The sequence below is a fragment of the Gasterosteus aculeatus genome, chromosome 10 (genome assembly GCF_964276395.1).
Source record: "Gasterosteus aculeatus chromosome 10, fGasAcu3.hap1.1, whole genome shotgun sequence".
In the NCBI taxonomy this organism is placed as follows: domain Eukaryota; kingdom Metazoa; phylum Chordata; class Actinopteri; order Perciformes; family Gasterosteidae; genus Gasterosteus; species Gasterosteus aculeatus.
In genome coordinates, this window is record NC_135697.1 from 13,944,410 (window position 1) to 13,967,861 (window position 23,452).

The 23,452-nt window shown below is 45.8% G+C and overlaps 1 long non-coding RNA gene across 1 annotated transcript; it reads right to left on the bottom strand.

Annotated features, from left to right (window-relative positions):
* Positions 1–17,596: 17,596 nt before the first annotated feature.
* LOC144383602 (uncharacterized) lies at positions 17,597–21,780 on the bottom strand. Its single transcript, XR_013451036.1, has 2 exons — positions 21,642–21,780; positions 17,597–17,870 (listed from the first exon to the last, which is right to left on the bottom strand). It is a non-coding gene; the product is annotated as an uncharacterized LOC144383602 (long non-coding RNA).
* Between the last annotated feature and the right edge of the window lie 1,672 nt (positions 21,781–23,452).

Below are 23,452 nucleotides of genomic sequence, written 5' to 3' on the forward strand. Positions count from 1 at the left end.
GTTTTGACATAACACCTCCGGCACATTTCCACATGTTACCAATGTAACAGGAACACTTGTCTGCAAACACTTTTCACACTTTTCCAAATCAACGAAACAAAGTCTGAGGTAGAGCCAAAGTCAAGTTGTTTTATTTGACGTGTGTCCAGTAAACAGCCTCTCTGTCCTTTGAATTAGTCTCAGCTCTGACAGGAAAGGCAAGCAAAGGCTCCGTGAAACATATTGGTCACTCTGAGGTCGTATTTGGTTGCTCTGAGATCCAGGTTGACAAAAAATAATAATAAAATAAACAAAAGATGGAGACGGCCGAAACAGAGTTGTGTTAAACAGCAAACACATGGATCCTACGTGCACCTCTGTTTTGACACCCTCCACCATGGAACTACAAACCCACACACAGTATTTTTAGTTTGGCACCAGCTCGCACCATACGGCCGTTAGGAAGGAGCATAAGAGGACCATGCATGGTGGCGAGAAGAGTGGCCCTCTTCACCAGCCTTTGACACTCAATGTTTTGGGGGGGGGGGCTCTTGTAAATATCATCAAGGAGTCTTTTGTTGCCTTAAACTGGAGCGTCCTTGTCCGTCCCCGCCAGTGAATGTCCTCCGGTCACAGCACGCGTCCATGTAGCGCTACCAGCGCGAGCAGGCGAATGCACAGAGGAGGTCAAATAGGCAGCTTGCAAAGAACCACAGGAGTCGGTTCACAGACAGCCTACAGAAAAGATTCCACATCAGCGACCGTATGTAATTAACTGTTTTAGGTAGGTAGCAATATAACTGTATTTGTCCGTTTTCTTGAATTCCTGCCTGCAGCCACTGAGACTGTCTCTATCATGCGGGCTTGACCCGGGAGGTTGCCAATTTGTGTTTGTGTCTTGGTCTGCCGCTCCAGTACAGGCGTGTGGTTTTGGCGAGGAGAAAGAGAGGAGGACGGAGTGGTGGAGACGCAGGGGGACGGAGCCGGACGAGGAGCGGAGACAGGACAAAAGAAGAGGAGGAGAGGATGATGTATTTCAGCCTGAACAAGCCATAAACAGAACTGAGGTGAAGGGTGCATGCCAGGGGAAGGAAGTGTATGTAATTTTATGTTCAGAAGAATAGAAATATGCTACAGCTGTGGCCACAAGAGTAAGCTAAACAAGACTTTCTTCTACTGTCATAAAACCAGCGGATTATTGAACTGTCAAAATTATTGAAAAGTCCATAAAATAGGAGTTTCAGAGACTCCACTTGCTCAATGACAAGCGCATGGCATCAATTCTTCATCCTTTGATTTAATGTGTTTGTTTCAAATTACATCCACAACCAAATCGTCTCTGAGGCCACTTCACAGTCTGTCCTTGTTGCCTTCCTCCCTGGCGTCCCTGCAAGAGCGAATAAAGTCAGCCAATTTCTGGTGGCTGATGTCATCCCCCCCTTATAAATGATTGCCCTATAATCAGCCCCCTTCTGCTCTGTGATTGGGGCAGCCGCTCTCGCCGATTCTGTGGGACCTATGGGACGCCATGTGTTCCTTCATCTTCCCTTCCAATCTCTTGCTCCATGCACTCGGTCGACGTAATTGACCATTTGGGCTTTCTGAAACTAAAACATCTAAAATCAGGGGCAGAAAAAAATCAACATCACTCGTGAGCTCACTATGCTAGTTAGGTATTTGCTAATTTGTTTTGGCACATTTCTTGATATGAAACATTAAAGTAAATAAGATTTACAATAATCATCCCAACTTATTTTCCACTATTGTATAATCACCTGTAAGTTGTGTTTTTCGTTAGCTTAGAAAGAGCCCTTCGTATCTACATAGGGAGGCGGCTCTTCTCCAGGAGTTTGTCATGTGACCTTGGAAGCCCACCAGCATCTTTTCTTTGGTACAGCATCCCTTAATTGGCCCTATAGGGAGACACAACACTTCAATTTAACATTTTAGTTGAGGAAGTGAGCCCTGCAACTTGGTTTCTCTGCCGTACAACGCCCTCATTATGTGAGAAGACGACACCAAAGCCATTTTGGAAACATTGCCTTTTTTGAGATCTCTTTAAGAGTTGCTGAGGTAGCTGAATTTTGAGCCTGATTTGAATGGGAACATTGTATTTGAAAATTGGACCCTCTTCAGAAAGAATTAAATGTGATTGCCTTCAATTACTCTTTAAAATAGATCCACGGGGGTGCCCAAATAAAAACACACTATGGCTTACCACAACAATCTACAACCCTGCTGAACATCTATGTCTGGATAAAAACAGCTCTCTAATGTACATGGAACCTATTAGGGTTTTATGCAGAGTGCATGCCGTGTTGCTGACTAAGGGTCTCGCAGAGCCAGATGATGGGCCTGCTGCTGACCCGGGATCATCAGGCCCGTCCCTCCTGTGTATGCCAAGAACCTATTAACTTTCATGGCCCCCAGAACGTCCAGCTTAACGGTCAGCGTGGTCATTTGTTTGTTAACAAATATGGTTAAACTGAAATTAAGGGCATGTGTTCTCTTCAGTCATGATTAAAAAAAAAAAAGGTATACCATCTCATATTGAGCGTTCTTATTTGAAAGTTGAGTTTATTTGAAGATGAGCGTTACCATATTGATCTTGGCTTAACATTTTTTAGATATGTTGATTAATTTTCAACCCCAAATCAAAAGACATCTGCCAGAGGGGAGTTTTTTTCCTCCTGCAGAACTTCTTGTTCTTTTCCAGCTGCAGGTTATAAAAACCATCTGTCACTGAGACTCGTTAAAGCCCAGGAGGGGATGGGACCTTTTTGGTCCTCAGCTCCAGGGCATAATAATAATAATAATAATAATAATAAGTGTGATCCCACCTTCACATTCCACAAGATCCCTCTTCTTTCTAAAGGGCAGTAAAAGAAAAGATCTACCTGAGACGCGACGCATGCAGGGCAGAACAAAAGAAATGTGACTCTTGTGAGTTTTCCATTGCTGGTCCTCCTGTCAGCTTCTCCAGCTGTACAGTGCGTTCTTTGATGTGACATCAGTGTCCCCTGCTGGTGCCGCTTTCAAAAATATCAGAAGATGAAAAAGACCTGGAGGAACCTTTAGGTGGCAGTAGTGCGGTATTGATTGAAACGATCTTCACCTACAGTTGTTTCCTCTAGTTTCTTTGTCACGAATCGACGACTTGAAGCTTCCCATATACACAGAATGCGTTTAGGAACACGCACCACTAGGCTCCATCAAGGCGTCTGCACTGTAATGTTGTGATGGTGAACATCTGGCTCCAACTACCATACCCATAACTCCTTTTTATTTTTGTGCACAAAAAGGAGTTAATTTCCTGAACCATGAAGAAGGGCAGTTGGCACACGGTGTCCCCGGATTTAAAATGGCCAAAAAGTATTTGTGTTTGACAACAAAAGGTCTCAAGCTTCATGCCTGTCCCTCTGTTATGTATCAAAGATCAAGCACATGAACACACTTCCAATAGCGTACTGATGACCTCCTCCCTCTCGCATCATCCCACGGGTCTCACTCTTAGGGTGTGATGAAACTGCCTGCTCGAAGGATCCGAGCTTCTGGGCTAGTGTGCCTCAGAGTCCTACAGCCAAATGGTGGCGCAGGCATTAAAACGAAATGGAATAGTTGATCATTTATTTCTAGCGGTCATCTGCTATCCGGAGTGAATTACAAAACAACGGCCAGACGAAGGAACCAGGAGGCTTCAGCAGACAAAAACACCAACTGAAGCACCCTCATCTGACGGAGGCGTCTGGTGCAGGTCCTCGTGACGCAGCCGCCAGAGACGCCGGCGGTGTCATGTTTAGGATTCCACGTACTCCGCTCAACAGAGAGAACCTGCAGTACTAGAAAAAGCGACTTTTGGCAGATGTAGCGTGTTTGTGGGCCTCGGGTTTGTTTGGACACGCCAGCTGCACCGTGCCGGGCTCGGGAGTTCGATGCCAGGACTGCAGAGGTGGCTGGTCTCAGGATCGCTTTAACAGACAGACTATGAATATTTGTACCCTGATTTACGATAGGAAGCAACACAACTAAAGAGCTGCTATGTGTAACCCCACACACGACGGATTATGGGACGATGGGTCACATGGCACAGACGTGTCCCACTTACTCATTTAGCATGATTTTGTTATTGTTGCTGCTCTGTATTTGTGTGTCTTCGTCGCGGCCCCAACCGTTCCCTCGGCTCCCGCTTCGCCTCTCCATTTGCCATCTGCCGAGCCAGTGGATAAGTTCACACTGCGACTGCTTAGTGACTCACAATCAGGCCGCTGCAGATTTCACCTCAGTTTGTCAGAAGGGCGCAGACTGTATAACACACCGAGGCAAAAAGCCCAATTAATATTGCAGAGATTGCGATGTTCAGCTTATAACGTTGGGATTGCTTTTGGTGAATCAAAACATGCCCGCTTCTAAGGGAGTGTTGACTTCAACAACAGCCTTCAGCAAAACACATTCATCCCTCACATCTAGAGAGCTTATTATCTAGAAATAAAAAGCTGGACAGTGATGTTCTACGGATTCATTTTTCTAATTTGAATCCTTTGTTTGTGCAATGGCAGACAGCCTCACCAGAGTCCTATTCAGACGGTCTTTATTCTCTTAAGAGTCACACACACACACCCTTTTCAAATTAAGAGTTCTTTTGCAATAGTCTTATTGGTCCCAAAAAAATACAATAGGAAAAACACCTTTGATGCTTTTGATAGGATCATGATTCCGAAACGTCTCTTCGGTGTGGTCTCTGAACTTGCCGGTTTCTCAAATGAGTCAGTAAACCAAACCCTTGATGCACAGCCGTTAAAATAATGTATCCCACAATGTGTCTTATGGTATATATCTAAGTGAACGTGGTGCTATGGCAAAGCTGCCTGGTAACAATCATGGGATTGAGAGCTGTTGATGAGTGACTATTTGAAAAGGTTATTGCAAATAAGCTCATTGTAGCCTCATGCAACCTTGTAAAAAAAGGATTGAATCATCTGTATTGAATTTAAAGTGGAAATGATCCAAGTGAGACAAGAAACAGGTGGGCAATGCAAGATCAGATCACATAGAAAGTGTAAAAAATTCAGTCTTTTCTATTATTTCGATAGAAAATGAATTGACAAAAATCGCATTAGTATTCTTTTTCTTCTCTTGCTGCTAAAGTCTCATTTGCAGCACATTCACATTCTCCACAGTCTCCAACTGAGATTTAAGCTTTTCATGTCACCCACTTGCAGGAAAACAAAGGGTTTTCGTTGGCGGACTCAAAAAGCCAAAAGGGGTCTTTGATATCACGTCGGAGAGCGCGGAGAGTTCTTTCCCCTCTTATGGGAAGGGACATTGCAGTGGAAGAAGCATCCCTCTTGAGCCAGGGATATTAAATTCCCTCTAGGAAACACCTAAGAGTCTGACTTCCAACGTCACATCTTTACAGCTGCAGCAGCAGCCATCTGTCCGGCATTGAACTCGAGAGGAACCTGTAGGAGCGCTGAGAATAATGCATGGTGTGCCTGCTCGCTTTGCAACAAGGCTGTTTGAAGATGTCAGCGGGCTGGAGTAGTGAGACAAAAAGGCAATTATGTTTGAGGAGAGAGAACTTCAACACTATGGTACCTTTTTAAGTTTGGCCTCGTTTAGGGACCCGGGAGAAGATGAACAACGATAACTGGCGAGACGCGTTGCTGTTGGTTAGACGGTTTAAATAGCACTCCGACAATCACTGGTTGGTGCTCGTTCAGGTGTTTGCTCCAGTGCGGCGAAGTGATGGCAATTCTTAGCAACTTTAACTGGACTTTTTATTTTTAGTTTATTCCACACTTTGTAGGAGGCAGTTTGCACGCTCGGCTCATCCGCCAGCAGTCAAAGTTTGGTTAATAAGGGGAAGATAGGCTGAAATGAAACACCTTTCATTTTGATAAGGAAGGAGTTGAAGAGGCGTTTACAAAGCGCAGAGGCTCAAAGACGTTTAAAGAGAGGGCGGTGGGCCCGACGCCTCATCATCCATCGATTGAAGTACTTTTTAATTTCGGAGCGTTTCTGACAGTGGAAGCAGTTTCCTTTCATCCCTCAACCACCTCCGAGGGCGGCGGCCCGAGAGACCGAGTGCGAGTTATTGTTCGGCTCACATCTTGGTCTTAGTGAGAGAGAGACGCCGCGCACAAGAAGAACGACAATGACAATGTGAGGCCTTTACCCGGGGGGAACACGGGGGGGATATATGAGCGGGCTGATGAGACAATTGGAGGCAGCTGGCTGCACCGTGCAGGTGAGTGGGATGAGTGCAATCAGGGGAAACGCACACAGATCGAAAAGAGACACGATGAGACTAACGAGACACTACAATAAAATACTTGCAATAATAAAAAAAATAAAACTTGTGCATTAATGGGAGGTTTTCAGTTAGTTCAACGTTGACTGTGTTACCGTATGAGCATTGAATCCCTGGTGATCAGTGCATCTGGGTAATGGGCTCCAACATGCATGAACTATGGCTCCGGATTCGTTGCACGTGCATTGCACGGTTTCTGCGTGCAGCTGTGTGCACCGAACCGCAACCTCGTACAATGACTGCAAGAACAATTTATGACCAAACCTGTAAGGATTCAGAGAGTGATCCGGCTGCGGGGGGGGAGGGCTTGTGAGCTAGAGCCCATTTCACACTGTGCATTTATCAGAGTAGTTTACGTGAATCATAGATTTGACACCACCGAGTCTTTTCTGCTTGTTTTTCACTACAGCAAATCAATTTGTCTCCTTCTCAACAAATCCCATAAGCTCGGAAGCCGTCAGTCGGGAAGGATGAGCCTCAAAGCGCGGCTTTCCTTTTAGCTGCAAACGGATCCCATCAAAGATCTATTTTTCTGTGCACTGCTCATTTTGTGCAGTCCAATTAGCAACTGGGAGATGTGTTGAGAGGCGACGTTTAAGACAAGATTCTTTTTTACAAGTATACAGGCTAATTTTAAAAGGCCAAAGGCCATTGGATCGTGAATCAGGTGGAGCTCGACGTATGGACCGCTAGCCGAATGATGGCAGTGAAAGTCTCATAACAAGCAGTTTTGATTCAATTCTAGCCGGGCACTTTCAATTCTAGCCATGCTACGTGACGTATCCTTCTCTCTCCACTTGTTTCCTTCCTGCATCTGCACTGTACGTAAGCTCAATATAAATATCAATATAAAAGGCTTTGAGGTCTGGTTTTGCCACCATTTACTCGCTGTTTTGTGGAAAAAAACAAGTTAATGTTTCATCTTTTTTTCAGTAAAAGAATTAGCAGCGCACGACTGCACATTTTCCTTGAGTGCTAGTTACAATAAAATTGCGATTTTAGTGCTTTTGAGATAATAAACCGGTGGAGAGGAAGAATTTAGTGGGAGCTGTCATGAGAAATACATGAAAAAGGAGACTGGAAAATGATTTGGTTCCTCAGTGGCGAGAACCGTATAGATACGAGCTCCTATCCTATCAAACCCGCGGGAGTAGAAAGGATTGTGGACAGGAATGAGGGAGAACGGCGGGCCGTCGGGGACTCAGTGAGATGACTTACAGTCTCCGGGGAAACAAAAAGGCAACAATGCAGAGCTCAGAGGGATCGGGAAGGTCTTTCACCACAATTCACTTATTTTAGATGCCTTATTTATCTTATTCCTCCTACAGAGATTTGATTAACACTTTACACCTCTCCATCTGCATGAGTGAGTCAGTCCAACGTTACAGCGGGGCAGCCGGAGATTTAATGAATCCACGTTTATTAGCTGAATGCCAACCACAAGACACATGGCAGCGCCTTCTGTGACACGTCGTGCTTTTGTTTGATATCAATTCATCTTGCTAAATGAAGCGTGACGCTCTCGGATCCTGACTGACACCTGTGGTTTTCTTCTTAATTACTCTGCAGCAGCTGTGAACTGTAAATGTCTTGACTCGGAATGCGGGTGGAGGCAGACAGCAGGGCGAAATCCCCCCCGACAGCCCCCCCTCCAGAGTATACGTGAGTATTTAACTGGCAGCTCTCTGCTTGGCCCAATGTCTCTCTGGGTTTTAGGGGCGACGCTATACAATCCCGGCTGATAAATGATGGAGAACCTCCTACGGCTGTCACTCGTTGTAGCTTGCTGGGTTCAGCCCCCTTGGCTTCAAAAGAGTTTTTATTAAAGGCCGAGGACCACTGAAGTAAGTGAGCAACGTCTGATCCTCAAGAAGAAGAAGAAGAAGAAGGGACATTTCAGTGACATTTGGAGCTGACATTTAGTAGTTGTTCCTCTTGGTTGCTCGCTTCATTATACTTGAGTTTCATTGTCAAGGTGCGGGGGTAACTTTCGCACTGCATCCTCAGGGCCATTCGGTGTCTCTTCAGCATTTGAACCGAGCTCTGGCTGTTGCCATGGCCACCGGCAGGGACCAGCGTGGGGGATGCTACAAGAAATCTAAGCAAATAGTCTGGATCATTCACATGTGGGCTACAGGCACTACTGTGATCATGGCTACCATTACAGCCGTAACTGCAGATGTTATGATTAGCAAGTTCATCATAGCAAGACCAAATGAGAAGATGAGGGAGAAGAAACTTCCTCTAGTTGAACTTTGATTGAAATCAGCTGAAGCAATAGCAACCCAAAGAAAGAACCATCGATTTGGCCAGTCGACATGATATCTCCAATTAACTGGAGGTATAATGTCGACTGGACTACCTGCTGGAGGAAAGGGAATGAAAAAGATTTCTGATTGAACCTTGCAAATTGCTTTTTTATACAGTGAGGGACGACTGTGTCCTGGTTGTCACAAGGGCTGATTTTCATCATACATTTTATTTTGTTTTCATCTAATTAAAAAGTAGTACTGCTGTTTCTATTACACCAGATGTAGACTGTATGATATAGCTACAGTAGCATTCTATCAGAACGGTCACTTGCAGAAGAAATATTGTGTCGACACACCACTTGGCTTATGAAAGCACAATAACACACTGGCCAACCTTCGTTGAGATGCATCTCAGATTTTTATTGGTGCTTAGTTTGTGATTGCAGCTTGCAAGAACCGCTTAAGTTGCAGACTCAAGCTGCGTTTTATTTTCGCAGATCATTCAAGGCTGTCGGCAGCGACTGCGGCAGCAGCCGCCAACGTTTATTTCTCTTTCTGCGAGTCATTTCGTCGGCTCAATACAAACTCAAAAAGGCCGCCAGCCAATAACATTTTTAACCGTAAACTATTACATTGGAAAGTCCCAAAAGTGACTTTTTCCAAATGTTATGTAAGGCTGATGGAAAAGAAGGAAGAATAACAAAAGGGATCATAGGAAAATTGCTTTGCCCACAACGCTCACATATCAGTCAGATGTAGGCCGAGCATTTAGTGGAAATGAGACTCATCTTGTTCTCTTTTCTTCGGAGTTGTATTTTGCCTTTGAAACTGGGAATCGGGCCGTGCTGTGTGCAACGCAACTGTCGGCTCCAGGCAATCAGCGGAGGCCCACATAACGAACTGCAGCTGTGCCCTAGATTGTTTTTTTGGCCAAACCGATGACTGCAATTAAACACCCCAACGGCCGGACCTCTCGGTCTCACTACGGGCTGTTCATATGACCGGTCTTTGGCATTGTTTTTTGTGCATACAGGAACAATAGCAGAGAAAAATGGGTTTCCTTACTCTTTTTTTAAACAAAATGGAGACTGGACTGCCCATTTAGTGTGAGGACACACAGTCACACTGTGCACACCTCCTCTTGCCCCACACATTTTAATTGGACTGATATTACATATTCAACCATCGATACGAGATTAATGGTGGGCTAACCTGTGCATTTAACCTTTCTCATTAATAGATGGAGCGGCTGCCACAGTAGAGAAGTACAACATTCTGTACTAGATTGACCTCAATGCGGGCTCTGCTAAAGACAACACATTTTCTCTGGAGGGAGTGATTATTACACGGATACAGAGCTGATACAGACGTCGGCGAGATCTTAGTGTCAAGTACGTCCTCGGCCGATATCTCATTAAAGTAATAACACCTGGCTTTCTGGAAGGAAGCAGCGCCTCATTGGATTATGCAATCTTTTTAACCAGCGACTGCAGGGTGCTATCATTATATATGACTTCAAAGCCTGCTAATACGTGGAAGAGTTCAATGGCTATGGACCGTCTTAATAGATTTGTAATTAGTTTAATTAAAGTATTTCCCAAACTGAGTTGATGGTGGCACAAGATGAAAACAGTTACATCCTTTGGGGAAACGGCTGTGCAAAACGTAATTGCAGTCCTTCAGATCTTTGTTGAGATGTTTCAGTCTAAAATGAAACAGTGGACTGAGACAACCAGCCCACCTTGTTATCCAAATTGCCAGGCAAGTTGTAAAAATATTGCAACACCCCGCCAAGGTCCGACAAGAAAAGTTATTAGTTCATTGTTCTAGTATGAGGGGGGGGTTCTCCAAAAGGGAAACATGAATAAATGTTTTGTAGCCGTTGTGTATCGATATTCGGCACCAAACACAGACAGCTGTGTAGTTTGTTCATAGTTTATTCATCCCCAGGGGCAAATTTGAGTGCAGCAGTCAACGATTAAATAATAAAGTAGAACTTAACTTATTAAATTACGTTTTAGAAAATACACACAAAGAAGGCATTGTGGTAGACTACAGGGAGAGGTGAGGGGGTTGGTGTTGGAGGGGAGGTATAATGCGGCCAGAAAGCTCCACCCCCGAGCCAGGGAGGGACTTCTTCATCTTCTTGCATCTTCTTCTTGCTTCCTCTTCTTCTTTCTCTTCCTCTTCTTCTTGCTTATTGTTCTTCATCTTCTGGCGTCTTGGTTCCTCTTCTTCTTGCTTCCGCTTCCTCGTCTTCTTGCTTCCGCTTCCTCGTCTTCTTCTTCTTGCTTCCTCGTTGTCTTCTTCTTCTTGCTTCCTCTTCTTCTTGCTTCCTCTTCTTCTTCTTGCTCTTCCTCTTGCTTATTATTCTTCTGGCTTCCTCTTCCTCTTCTTGCTTCCTCTTCCTCTTCTTCTTCTAGCTTCCTCTTCTTCTTCTTGCTTCCTCCTCTTCTTCTTGCTTCCTCCTTCCTCTTCTTCCTCCTCTTCTTGCTTCCTCTTCTTGCTCCTTGCTCTTCTTCTTCTTGCCTCTTCTTCTCTTGCCTCTTCTTCCTCAGACTTTTAACACACTAGCAAAGTTTTGAATATGTAAAATGAATTGTTTAAATAAAAAAAGAAGAAGCTAATTCTTGCTTCCTCTTCTTCTTGCCTTCTCTTCCTCTTGTTGCTTCCTCTTCTTTTGTTGAAAGTTTCTGTTCATTAATTGGAAGTTTCTCTATTCCCCGGCAGCTCTCATTTTACATGACCTTTAGAACAATTTCTACTGTGCTAACACGGGTGTTTGATTGTCTTCCACTTTTCCCTTGAAGATAAATCACTGAGAGCTTTATTCCTGGCCCCACTTATTGACGACACCAGAGTCTCAAGAAGAGTCCGGATATGTGAAATGTGATGTCTGCTTGTCAATCTGCAGTTAACGAGGTGAGGACGTCTTCTGTATCACACCTATTTACCCAGGGCCATAGGAGGTCCTTTTCACCATTATTAGCTATAACCATGACTATATGTACTGTCATAGCTGGAGCGCATGTGTCATGTGACTTTCACCTCCAAGCAAACGTTCGATTCCTTAGTAGGTTTCAATCAAGACATTTCCAAAGTCCATATCTGCATAGTTGTTTTTTTTACTGGCAGAAGCGATGATTGTAATTCTGACAAAGTTACACACAGCTGCAAACGCCTCAGGTGCCCACTGGAGGTGTGATGGAGAGAGGAACTCTCCATGGCACAAGATCTTTGAGGACCTCAGTATGCTAACGTTAGCTACAGCTTGATGAATTGAGTCATTTAACACAGCAGGAGAGAACGTGACGTTGGCCAGCTAGCTAAAGCTCCGGTGGGAAGTTATTAGCTAACGCTACTGTTGTTGAGGAGGTAGATTTTGAGGTGAGGGGACTGACGAGGCAGAAGATGAAGTGATGAAGTGGACCTGCCAACCTGATACGCATTTTGACTTCAAAGTACGCTGGTGCGATTTGTCACTCTAAACTACGCAAACATTTGTCTAAAACTAATTTTAGACTAGTTGACCAGCACACATTATATGCAATGCAATATAATGCATGACGAGTATTTAATGACTTGTCCCCTATTAGTTGTTGTCAATTCCCCCCCTCGTCGATACGCAAAAAATGATCTCTGGGACAAAACCAGTTGAAAACCCCTGCCCCAGCGGGGTAATATCTTTCTCACCTTTGTTGTGTTCAAAAATGAAGAAACGCCGGACGGACAGAGGTCATCGCAGATCAAAAGGTTAAATCAAATGTATTTAATAAAAGAGATGGTGTTGTGCCCATTTGTTGCCTCCACCAGCGAACTCAATGGTTCCTACAGGTATTTATAACAATGCTTAAAGGTGTGAAAGTCAGTGTCCACACCTCTGGGAGTGGTCTTCTGGTGAGTTCAATGTAACTCGGATTTCGAATGGCCCTTAGTCAATATCAGTTGTATTACAAGTATTACATGCATGCATTCCAGTTGATTACATTATATCAAATACAATCATAACTACTTTGGTATTATTCTATTACAGTTGCAGAATTACAGTGGTTTTACAATATTGTCATTACTTTATTGATTACACGGTTTCAGAATCATGGCTGTATTCTGGTGTACACTATATGCATTTTTATTAATTTTATGAACCGGGTCGTATATTTGTTTCTAATATCCTACACCTTTTTCACCCTTGACCCGTTTTCATGCCTGAATATGTGTTTAAAAATGTCTATTAGCATTTGTCAGCCGTTAGCTGTAGCAGAAGCAGCGCCGTTATCTTCAATGGTGTCCTTCTCACGTACGCCACAGTAGCTGTGGGCACCTTGCCAAAGTCACGGTTATGTTGTCAAAGAGTATGGATTTAATCCATGATACTGATGCAAGCATCTTCCTGAGATCTGTAACCTTGAAAGAAAATGTCAATTCATATTTATGTAATTATCATTTTTTTGACCATCTTAAGTTTTACACATCCAGCAGACGACAGGCACCATTCATTCTCATTTTGTCATTTTAACATCGAGAAAATTACTTGAATTGCACTCAGATTACCGTGACCACAGTACTCGTCTGTCATCACATTGTAGCCCACATTCTAAATACCAAACTATACAAATACAAACCAAATACAGTAAAAGATACTCTGAGCTCACACCTCTTTATTTTTGGCTCATGAAGGGGGACCATGAGACATTTTTTAGATTAGATTGAGATTTTTATATTTTAGTATCTAGTTTAAAAAGTGGTAACATTTTGCATTGTAAATTTGCACAATTTGCAAACATATTTAGCGGGAATAATTATTGCCACTTTGAGCCAGAATACCGATCCGCATTTCCACAAACATATTTTCAACGGTCTGAAATCCACGTGTTGCTGGAAGATTGCAACATCACATCAGTGGTAATAGGAGCTTCCCAAATGAAGCCATTGTGCTTTGATGCGATGCACTCATGCACACCAGTACGCACCGCCTGAATCATTGCAACGTCCCTGACTCAGCCATGTGAGAAATGTGTGTAAACGCTGGAACAGTTCAAAGTGTCGCCTCCAAAAATACTGCAGGCTAAATGCAAAAAACAACAACAAGGTGAGTTCTCTGAGCCAGATGTTGATATGTTGACACATATGGATTGATTAGCTACCTATCGAACATAACAGTGTCTGCTAATAAAAGCAAACACAAATCCAAAACATCACACATGATGGTGCAATAAACGGAATCCCCTCAACACAATGCCATTTTTATCCATCACAAACAGAGACAATATCAAACGGATTAAATAGAGACAAGAGATAACAGCCCATTTAGCTCTCTGGTTCTCTTTTCTCCCAGATCTGGTTTCATTTTAGAATCCATCTTCATAATTGTAACCCTTTAGGTCTGCCTGTCATTTCAATGCGGCACAAATTGATTAAAAAAAAGCCATTGCCTTCTCCAGTGAATAATCTACACTTTAGCAGAACACTCCCGAAGATCGGCTGCTGTAGAACGGCAAAATGTCTGCCGGGCTACATTCAGGTGAGCGTTGTCCTATAATAGTCACTTGTGATCTCACTGGCAATCCTGCAGATTAAGGCTGAAGGCTAGAACATATTTACTTCAAACGGCCAGGAGGCCGAGCGTCATACATCTTCTTTGCTCTTTTTAACACTTCATATGTGCTCAGGTAGGAACTGTTAGAAACCTTAAAGCGAGCGTTTGGGGAGTTGTGGAGCTCACCAGATCTGAGATTATCTTCAGCTAATATTTGCTCATTACTGTGTGTGATTAAAATAGTCTTTGGCCTTTGAAAAAAAACCTAATTGCCGTAGTAATTACCACATCCCTCATAGGTGCTTTATAAAGAAGTATTATTGAAGGAGAAAAAAAGGAGGTTAACTGCAAGATCACACAGTTGAACCAAGATGTTGTGCAGATCTCTGCGTCAGTGTGAGGAATGGACTCTGGAGACAGACGCAGAGCTCTCAATGTTTATCTAGGATGACAGGTAACTGTAGACTCAAGGGACAAGGCAATACGGGGAATCCGGGGACAGGCAGTGGTTCGGAGACACAGGGGGGGCAAAAGATGGATCTGACCCAGGGAATAGGCAGGTTCGCAGTCGAGAGAAGGCGGAAGGTCGATACACGGAAGCTCACTGGTTCTATAGGAAGTCAGGGGCAGAGAAACAAAGGGTTCAGCAGCGAAGCGTACATTCAACACCTCACAACTCGCTTGAGTTGTGAGGTGTTGCTCTTATTGGTCTCCTCTCTCGTGGGTGTTCCGAATTCCGGTGATTGGCTCTGGAGGACGCGCAGGTGTTCAGAATTCCGGTGATTGGCTCCGGAGGACACGTCCTCCCTCGCAGGTGTTCAGAATTCCGTTGATTGGCTCTGGAGGACGCGCAAGTGTTCAGAATTCCGGTGATTGGCTCGTGTTCTTCGGCGCCCCCGTGCGGCCACCTAACGCTACAATGGAGTTGAGACCTCACACTCGGCTGTGAATATGCAGCTGGATGTTTATGTGGTTTTTCTGTCCCTTCATCTCACTTTCAATTCATTAAATCTGTCAATTATTATTTTTTTTTTTAACAGGCCCTAAAACTAAATTTAAGGCTTTGGTGTAGTTGCGTTTCTAGAGGACACACATTTCATTTGTTCTTCTTTTTTGTTAGGTTAAAGCAGTGAGTATAGAAGACACATCCACCCTCATGACACTGCACTTTCCTGCTGATTTTATTATTGCATTTACATAAGACACTCATGTTACATAAACTCATTTGTCGAAAGTTTCTGTTCATTTCTTTGGAAGTTTCTCTACTCCCCCGCAGCTCTCATTTTACATGACCTTTAGAACAATTTCTACAGTGCTAACAGGGGTGTTTGATTGTCTTTCCACTTTTCCTTTGGAGCTTTATTCCTGGCCCCACTTATTGACAACACCAGAGTCTCAAGATGAGTCCGGATATGTGAAATGTGATGTGTCTGCTTGTCAATCTCTGGTTAACGAGGTGAGGACGTCATATTCCCACCTCCAAGCAAATGTCCGATTCCTTAGTAGGTCTCGATCAAGACCTTTCCAAACAAGCTCCCTTCAAGTCCACATCTGCATAGTTTTTTTTTTTTTAAACTTTCATCCTTTTTCTAAACAATGAGATTCTCTCTTTTCATCTGGGGCATCAAGAAACGTTTCTTGGTTCTAGTTCTGGTTGGTTCTCTTAAGCCCGGCTGCTGCTCAGACTATTCCTCCATTGGTCTTTCACTGTCAGTTTGGGGGTTTTGGGGGGATTCTCCAGCTTTAATATGCTTGACGGTATGAGGCTGCATTTATTTCCCAAGTCGGGATGAGAATATTACGCGTGGAACAGACCTTTGTGTTCTGCATCACTACATCATTCCTCAAGACTGCACAAAAAATGTGCTGGTCAAGTTTACACAGGATTCATTGGCTGAATCTGATCGTCATTAAACTTTCCCATGAATCATGTGTCTGATCGGTTTAGTTGGCATCAGGGAATCACCTTCTTGTGTCAGACTACTCTTCAAGTAGTTGAGCATTGGTGTAGGAAATATTCAGATTATATATAAAATGGAAATAGAACGTATATCGAATTTCTAATAACCTTTTGAGTCATTGTGCAGATTCCGACTCAACACAGTAAAATTGCTGCAGGAGAGCTTTTTACTTGGAAATCAATACTTAATTCATCTTTGCGACAGGCAGCAAATGTTTTAAGAAATACATCTACCACAGAGAGTGAGTGCAATGCCCAAAGCCTTACGTGAGCTGTCTGAATATTCTCCGCTCAGGTTGCGGTACAGTGGAAAGTGTAGCATAAGGGATTTAACAGCCGATGTTGGTGGGAATGAACTGTCACACTCTGTCTTCCTCCCGACTTTCAAACAACAATGATTTATCGAACTGAGCGAGTGTTTGTCGGCCACCTTAACTCTCAAATATTCTTTTTAAATCACTTTCCTTTACTCAACGCTTTTGGAAAGAGTGCCAGAGACTGTTTCACAGCCTCATCCCACCTGACAAATATGTTCACCTCAATGCATCCGCGATCATCTCCTTCTCTGGCAATTCTCTCCTTTCCGCTGTCGGCACTCTTCGTCTACATTTTGTTTGTTGTTGTTGTTGTTAAGCAGTCATTCTGTTCTCCTCCGACGTTGTACCGCATACATTTTACCCAAACACCATTTTCATCCTTAAACGCCTAAACGTTCTATTATTTCAGAATGGTGAGTGCTGCATTCTGCAGTGACTGAGTGGGAAGAATGCAGCCCCATTATCGGAAAAAAACCTTGATACCTTGTGTATATACATATGTAAATATTCCATGTGAAAAAGGTCATCGTACAGCCTTCCATCAAAAGATGTCATTAAAGGCCCTAGTGCACATGTCAAAAAGAGTCAGATAATAGCATTTGTTAAAAAGTGGCAGTAGTCCCACTTCACAATGATATGCATATGTGGAAAATACATTACAACCACCAACGGGGGAGTGTATGATTTGGTGTTGATGGTGATGACACCTCCTGTGGGAACGGACTGGTCCCACGTCCTGTTATTGTGGGGTGAAGTATTCTGCAGGATGAGCCGCAGCAGGTCGTGTCCCTGGTGTGAAACAATCGACTGTGTTCTTTCCTGCCCTTTCGCCAAATGGAGGGCAAGTTGCCACCAATGATTTCTCTCCCCGGTGTTGACTGAAAGACCGGAGAGCGTCCGGCTGTGAAAGCGAAGGCGAGCTCAAGGAGCCGACAAAGAGGACCGTGTAGTGGGACTGGTTGGTGGTTCTAGACAGGGACGAATCGAGGGGACGACTGGAGACGGCGGAGGTGGAATTGGTGGAGGGATTGTGACTGTGTGGCAAGCGTGAGGTGGGGTAGGAACTACCCCAATAATCTATGTTTTTAACTAGGGGAAAAAGAAAGAAACTAAAGGAAACCAGCAACGCCACCCTGGGAGAAATCCCCCAGGGAAAAGAAAGAAATCTATGAATAAGGTAAATTACTAAATCTAAACAAAAGGACAACACAAGTTCGTTACACTGAGCAGGCGAGAGACGTGTTTCCAAAAGCATATACAACAGTTTATTGGGCACAATTCAAATCTAAAAAAAAGTTATCCTATTTGTATAAATTATCATGTATTCCAGGGCTGGGGCATTTGTGCTCAAGGTGAGTGAGGGGTGGGAGTATAAACTTAAAATGGGAGCACCACAATCCAAAATTAACACTCCAAACACACAAGGGCAAAGCAAAACAAAGGAGGGGAGTGAATAAGACACTACACACGAAGGGACACCATCACCAAACAGGATCACCAGTGAGGCCCTCAGCACCTGGAATCACAAAGATGGACAGTTAATGGGAGACTGAAAATAAATTCAACAACAATAGAGATCCAATACAAATCAAAAAGAAAGGAAAATATCAAAACAGGTTACAGTTTGAACTCAAAGAACTAAACAAAATAATAAAGAAAAATCTCCCTTGCCATCCACCTCCTATTTCAGGCAGCTAAACATGAAAACATAATACAATAGGCATAAAAATGCGGACAACGGGATTTCCACACCCGAACGCAGCAGCAGGCAATGTCCGTAAAAAGTGTGGGTTTTATCCCCACACAAAGCAGCAGCAGTCCAAAACGGGTCAGGACAGTCGGGACCTCAGCGTGGCATAGCTCCGGGACAGAACGAGCAAACACGCAGTCCGACCTGCCAGCGCCTGCACATAAACGCAAGTTTATTACGGTGCCGACTAGATCGCCGACGCGCAATAGACTGCAACGTACCTGCACGGTGGAACAATTTGCGCAACCCTGCAGAGAGTGCCGAGCGTCTGCCGAACCTGCAGCCAGGTAAACCCGGAAGGGGGAGGTGCGTATCAGCTGTCAGAGAGCGAGCAGATCTACAGGTCCCTCCTTATATAATAAATTAAAGGGGGACAATACTGCGAGTGGGCGGAGCCACTGGAAAAGCAGTCATCCTGCTACAATCTACCCCCACTCTTTGTATCGCCGTCCCGACGATAAACTAAATGCGTGCTTAACTCCAGGGTCTAAAGAGTGCAGTAACTAAGTGTGATACGGGGCGTTCGGAAATTGCAGCCCCCGATGCCAAGTCCCCCACTGGCCTTGGAATGCGGTGGACATTAGGATGGTGGCCAGCAGTTGACCGCGTTGACCTCCGGGGTGGCAAGTTAATGGGGTCAGAGGAGCTGGTGAACGGAGCAACTGGGGATGCAGATGGCAGGTCTGGATTCAGAACAGGGGGCACTGATGGACCTGGCACAGTGGGATCCATGTTAGGTCGATGGTGTAGTTGTTGAGGAGCGGTTTCAGTCTCGGCCCGTGCCCGAGTGGCTGGAATGGTGGGGAGGGGAACAGTCCTAGGGACCAGGAACAACAAGTCACCATCACAGGAGGACTCAGAGACTGGGCTGTCAGGGGGCGGTGCATGACTGGCCACCGCATGGTCAGGGGGCTCTGCTCCAACCACCGCCTTCAACAAGGTACGGTGAACATGCTTTACTTTAGACAGATCATCCTTTGGGGCTATTGTGTAGACGGCGCCTCCTTCCTTTGGTGCTTTGAGGACTGAATACACTGTCGAGCTCCAGCGGTCTTTCATCTTGTGACGCCCCCTGGTACTCAAGTCGCGCAGGAAGACTGACTGACCTTCTTTCAGTGGTTCACCTCTGAGGTGCTGATCATGCGCCGTCTTTCTGCGCTCCGCTGCAGTCTTCATGCATTCTCTTGCACCATCAAACGCAATCTGCAACCGGGCCTGATGCTCTTGGATCCATTCATGAACACCTCCACTGACAGGGTCCTGGACTCTGGCCAACAGGAAATCGATGGGGAGTCTGGGCTCCTGACCAAACATTAAAAAGAATGGTGATTCGCCAGTGGTTTGATGGGGAGTGGTGTTGTAAGAATAAAGGACTTGTGGGAGGCAAGAGGTCCAGTCTCTTTTTCGGGATGGAGGCAGTGTGCGGAGGAGGTTATGGAGAGTTCGATTAAATCTTTCACACTGACCATTGCCAGCTGGGTGATATGGAGTGGTGCGAGATTTTTGGATGCCATAAAGACTGCAAAGTTGCTGGATAAGTGCACTCTCGAAGTTGCGTCCCTGATCCGAATGTATCCTTGCAGGAACCCCAAACTTCGAAAACCACTCCACCACCAAAACATGGGCTACAGTAGAAGCATGTTGATCACGGGTGGGGATGGCGAGCGTATATTTACTGAAGATGTCTGTCATCACCAAGACATTTTCCATGCCATTTTGAGCGGGCTCCAGCAGGGTGTAATCAATGGCGAGGATCTCATTTGGTCTTGCTGCAAAAAGGTGTCCCATGGGATTCCTGGCAGCAGGCTGACGGTCCTTGGCAACTTGACACCGCTCACAAGCTTGGCACCACTGTGCGACCTTTGTTGACATACCCGGCCAATAACACCTGGATCGTAGAAGAGCGAGGGTCCGTTCCACACCCTGATGGCCATGTTCTTGGTGAACCTGTGTCAACACTTCAGGAACTAAAACTGCAGGCAGGAGCAGCTGGAGGATGGGCTCAGCTCCATCAGGGCGCAAGGTCTGCCGATACAGGATGTCGCCCCGCTTAACCAGCCGACCCCATTGACGCAGCAGGATCAATGCGGGAGGTGAGAGCTCTTGTCGCTCTGCGTAACTGGGACGCCGTCCTTCCTCCCAGTACCTCTGGACTTCCCGAATGACCGAATCAGCCTGCTGCAGGTTGTGGATGTCGTCAGGGGTTCTCTCAGGTAAAACAGTCACAGTTGCTTGTGTCACGACCGTTTTATTCACTTTTAGGACCTGCTGGAGTGGTGTGCCAGGGAGCATGGCCGTCATATCTAATGGGCCAGGCGGATGCTGACGGGACAAAGCATCCGCGTTTCGGTTGCTTCTGCCGGAACGGTACTTGATCTTGAAGTCGAAAGAGGCCAACTGAGCTGCCCAGCGCTGTTCCGTGGCGCCAAGCTTAGCAGTCGCCAAATGACTGAGTGGATTATTGTCCGTGTAGACTATGCAGCGGTGGCCCAACAGATACTCTCGGAACTTTTCGGTCATAGCCCACTTTAGGGCTAAAAACTCCAGCTTCATGGAACTATAGTTTGCCATATTACGCTCGGTGGGCTTCAGTCCGCGGCTGGCATAAGCTATGGGCCTCACCTTGCCGTTTTGCTCTTGTGATAACACTGCACCCAACCCACCATAACTGGCGTCAACCTCGAGGATGAAGGGCAGTGAAAAGTCTGCGTAAGCAAGCACAGGGGCATTAGTGAGCTTGGTCTTAAGTGTCTCAAAACAGTCTTTAAGCTCCTCTTTCCAGTGCTCAGGGCTCAGCTGTGGGGACCGCTGGACCCGTCTAGACTTTGTGCCTCCAAGCTCAGCAATCAGTCGGTGGAGGGGGGCTGCCAGCGTTGCAAAGCCCTCCACGAAGCGGCGATAGTAGCTTGCGAAACCCAGGAAAGACCGAAGCTCAGAGACCGTCTGGGGAGGCTGCCACTTTGCCACGGCCTCTATTTTGGATGGGTCCGTGGCGACACCGTTGGCCGATATAATGTGGCCGAGATACCGCACCTCTGGCTGAAAAAAGGTGCATTTGGAGAGCTTGGCCTTGAGTCTCTCCTGTTTCAGACGGGCTAGTACCACGTCAAGTCGCTGAAGATGCTGCTCTACAGTAGAAGAGAAAACAACAATGTCATCTAGGTATAAAAGCAGAGACAGACCTTGTTCATCGCCAAAGATCCTCTGCATTAATCTTTGAAAAGTGCCAGGTGCATTACAGAGTCCGAATGGCATACGGTTCCACTCAAACAGGCCGAATGGTGTACAAAACGCCGTCTTCGGTCGGTCCTTCTCCGTGACCTCAACCTGGTTGTACCCACTGGCCAGGTCCATGGTAGAGAACCAGCGTGCACCCGTCAAGGCATCCAATGATTCTTCAATGCGTGGCAGCGGGAACGCATCTTTCCTGGTCTTGGCATTTAGTTGCCGGTAATCGACACACATACGCAGGCTCCCATCCTTCTTCTTTACAAGCACAATGGGGGAGGCATAGGGGCTACAACTCTCTCTAATTACCTGAGCAGAAAGAAGCTGATTAATGTGGTCTTTGACAGCCTCATAATCAGAAGGGGATACACGCCTGTAGCGTTGCGTGACTGGGGTCTCGTCTAACAGAGGAATGTCATGAGAGATGAGGTTAGTGCAGCCTAAATCACCGTCATGAGTAGAGAAAATAGGACTGTACTTTCTAAGGAGAGACCTCACCTGACCTTGCTCTTCAGGGGAAAGAGAAGACAGATCTAAACCCTCAATCTGGTCTGGCACGGTAGGTAAGGCGGTGTGAGAAGCTACAATGGCTACAGTGGATGGGACCTCTGCGATTCCTGCAGGGAGGCTGACAACACTCACTTTTTGTAAAGTGCCAAGAACAGTGCGTGGGTACAGCAGTACTTCTATAGAGCCAACGTTTACAATGGGTATGTATGCTGTACCTCTAACTACCCTCACCACAGATGGAGAAGCCAACAAACCTGCAGGTAAACCGGAGTCAAGGGGCTCAAACAACACTGTGCTATCGGTACCCTGCCCTGAGCAAGTAGCTGCGACTATCTGCATCACACCACCTGCAATACGACAGGCACGCCTACCTCTGACCTTTGCCTTCCCAGACAGCTCCTGGGAGGTCTGCGTGGTCACCTGATGGTACTCCTGTAATGCCTGCGTGACAGGTTGTGGGGCCTGCGTGACAGAGGGCAGATTAAACAGGGACAAACCGTGCTGCACAAAGAGCTCTTGATAACATTTCTGGATCACGTTCATTCCCAACACACCAGGGGCCTGAAGAGAAGCATTACCAGGGGGGTCTTTTACCACCAAGATACCACACAGTGAAACTAGTTTACCGCACAACTCAACATCGAGCTCCAAATAACCCAGGTATGGGATGCTCAAACCATTAGCTGCCCTTAGCTGTAACCAGCTACAGGCTTTGAGCCGCTCCTGACCCCAAGGTTCAAAATGTTTTTGAAAGAAGCTTTCTGTAACAGTAGAAACCATAGAGCCGGTGTCAATCAAACATGGCACCTTGACTCCTCCCATGAGAACCTCTAAATAGGGACAGGACGACACCAGTCTGGGGCCTTGAGCTAGCCCACCAGACACAGGGCGTGAGCCATGAGGGGCCCCACCTAAACTGTGGCTCTGCAGTTTGGTGGGTGCTAGTTTTCCGGAGCCGTGCTGGGTTCTGCCCGCCTAGCAGACGGCCTGGAACCTGGTGAAGAAAACTGGGGGCGGGAATTGCGCACACCGTCACAGTCTCTCGCAAAATGGCCTGGTCTCTGACAGCGATGACACACTCTGGGCCCACGATGCGCTGTGTGACTACCAGCATGAGGGCGCTGCATATGAGCGAGGGTCTGGGTTAAATGGTTGAGCTGCTCTTGTTGCAGCCCCAACATTTCCTTCCACTCTACCATTTCTGAGGACGGAGGGACACATACAACAGAATGAGCACCCTGAACTCCATACTGAATGCCACTGATGGAAGGGACGGAGTTACTGCGGCCTCTGAAGGTGCTGGGCAGACCTTCACGCTCCCACCTAATGGCTTCCCCTCTGACGTCGAGCAAGGTAGCTGCAGGTTGATGACGAACAAACTGTTTAAGCTCTCGCCTCAGGGTGCTGTCTAAGACCTGCTCAACAAACTGATCCCGCAACAGACTATCTGTATTAAGCATTCCAGGCGGTGCACGCTGCTTCACCCTTTCCATAAGGCTCATGAGAGCGAGCGAAAATTCGAGTAGCGTTTCCCCTTCATGTTGCTTACGAGAGAAGAATGCTTCCTGCAAGGCCACATACGACTCCGAACAGCCATAGAGTTCTTGTAA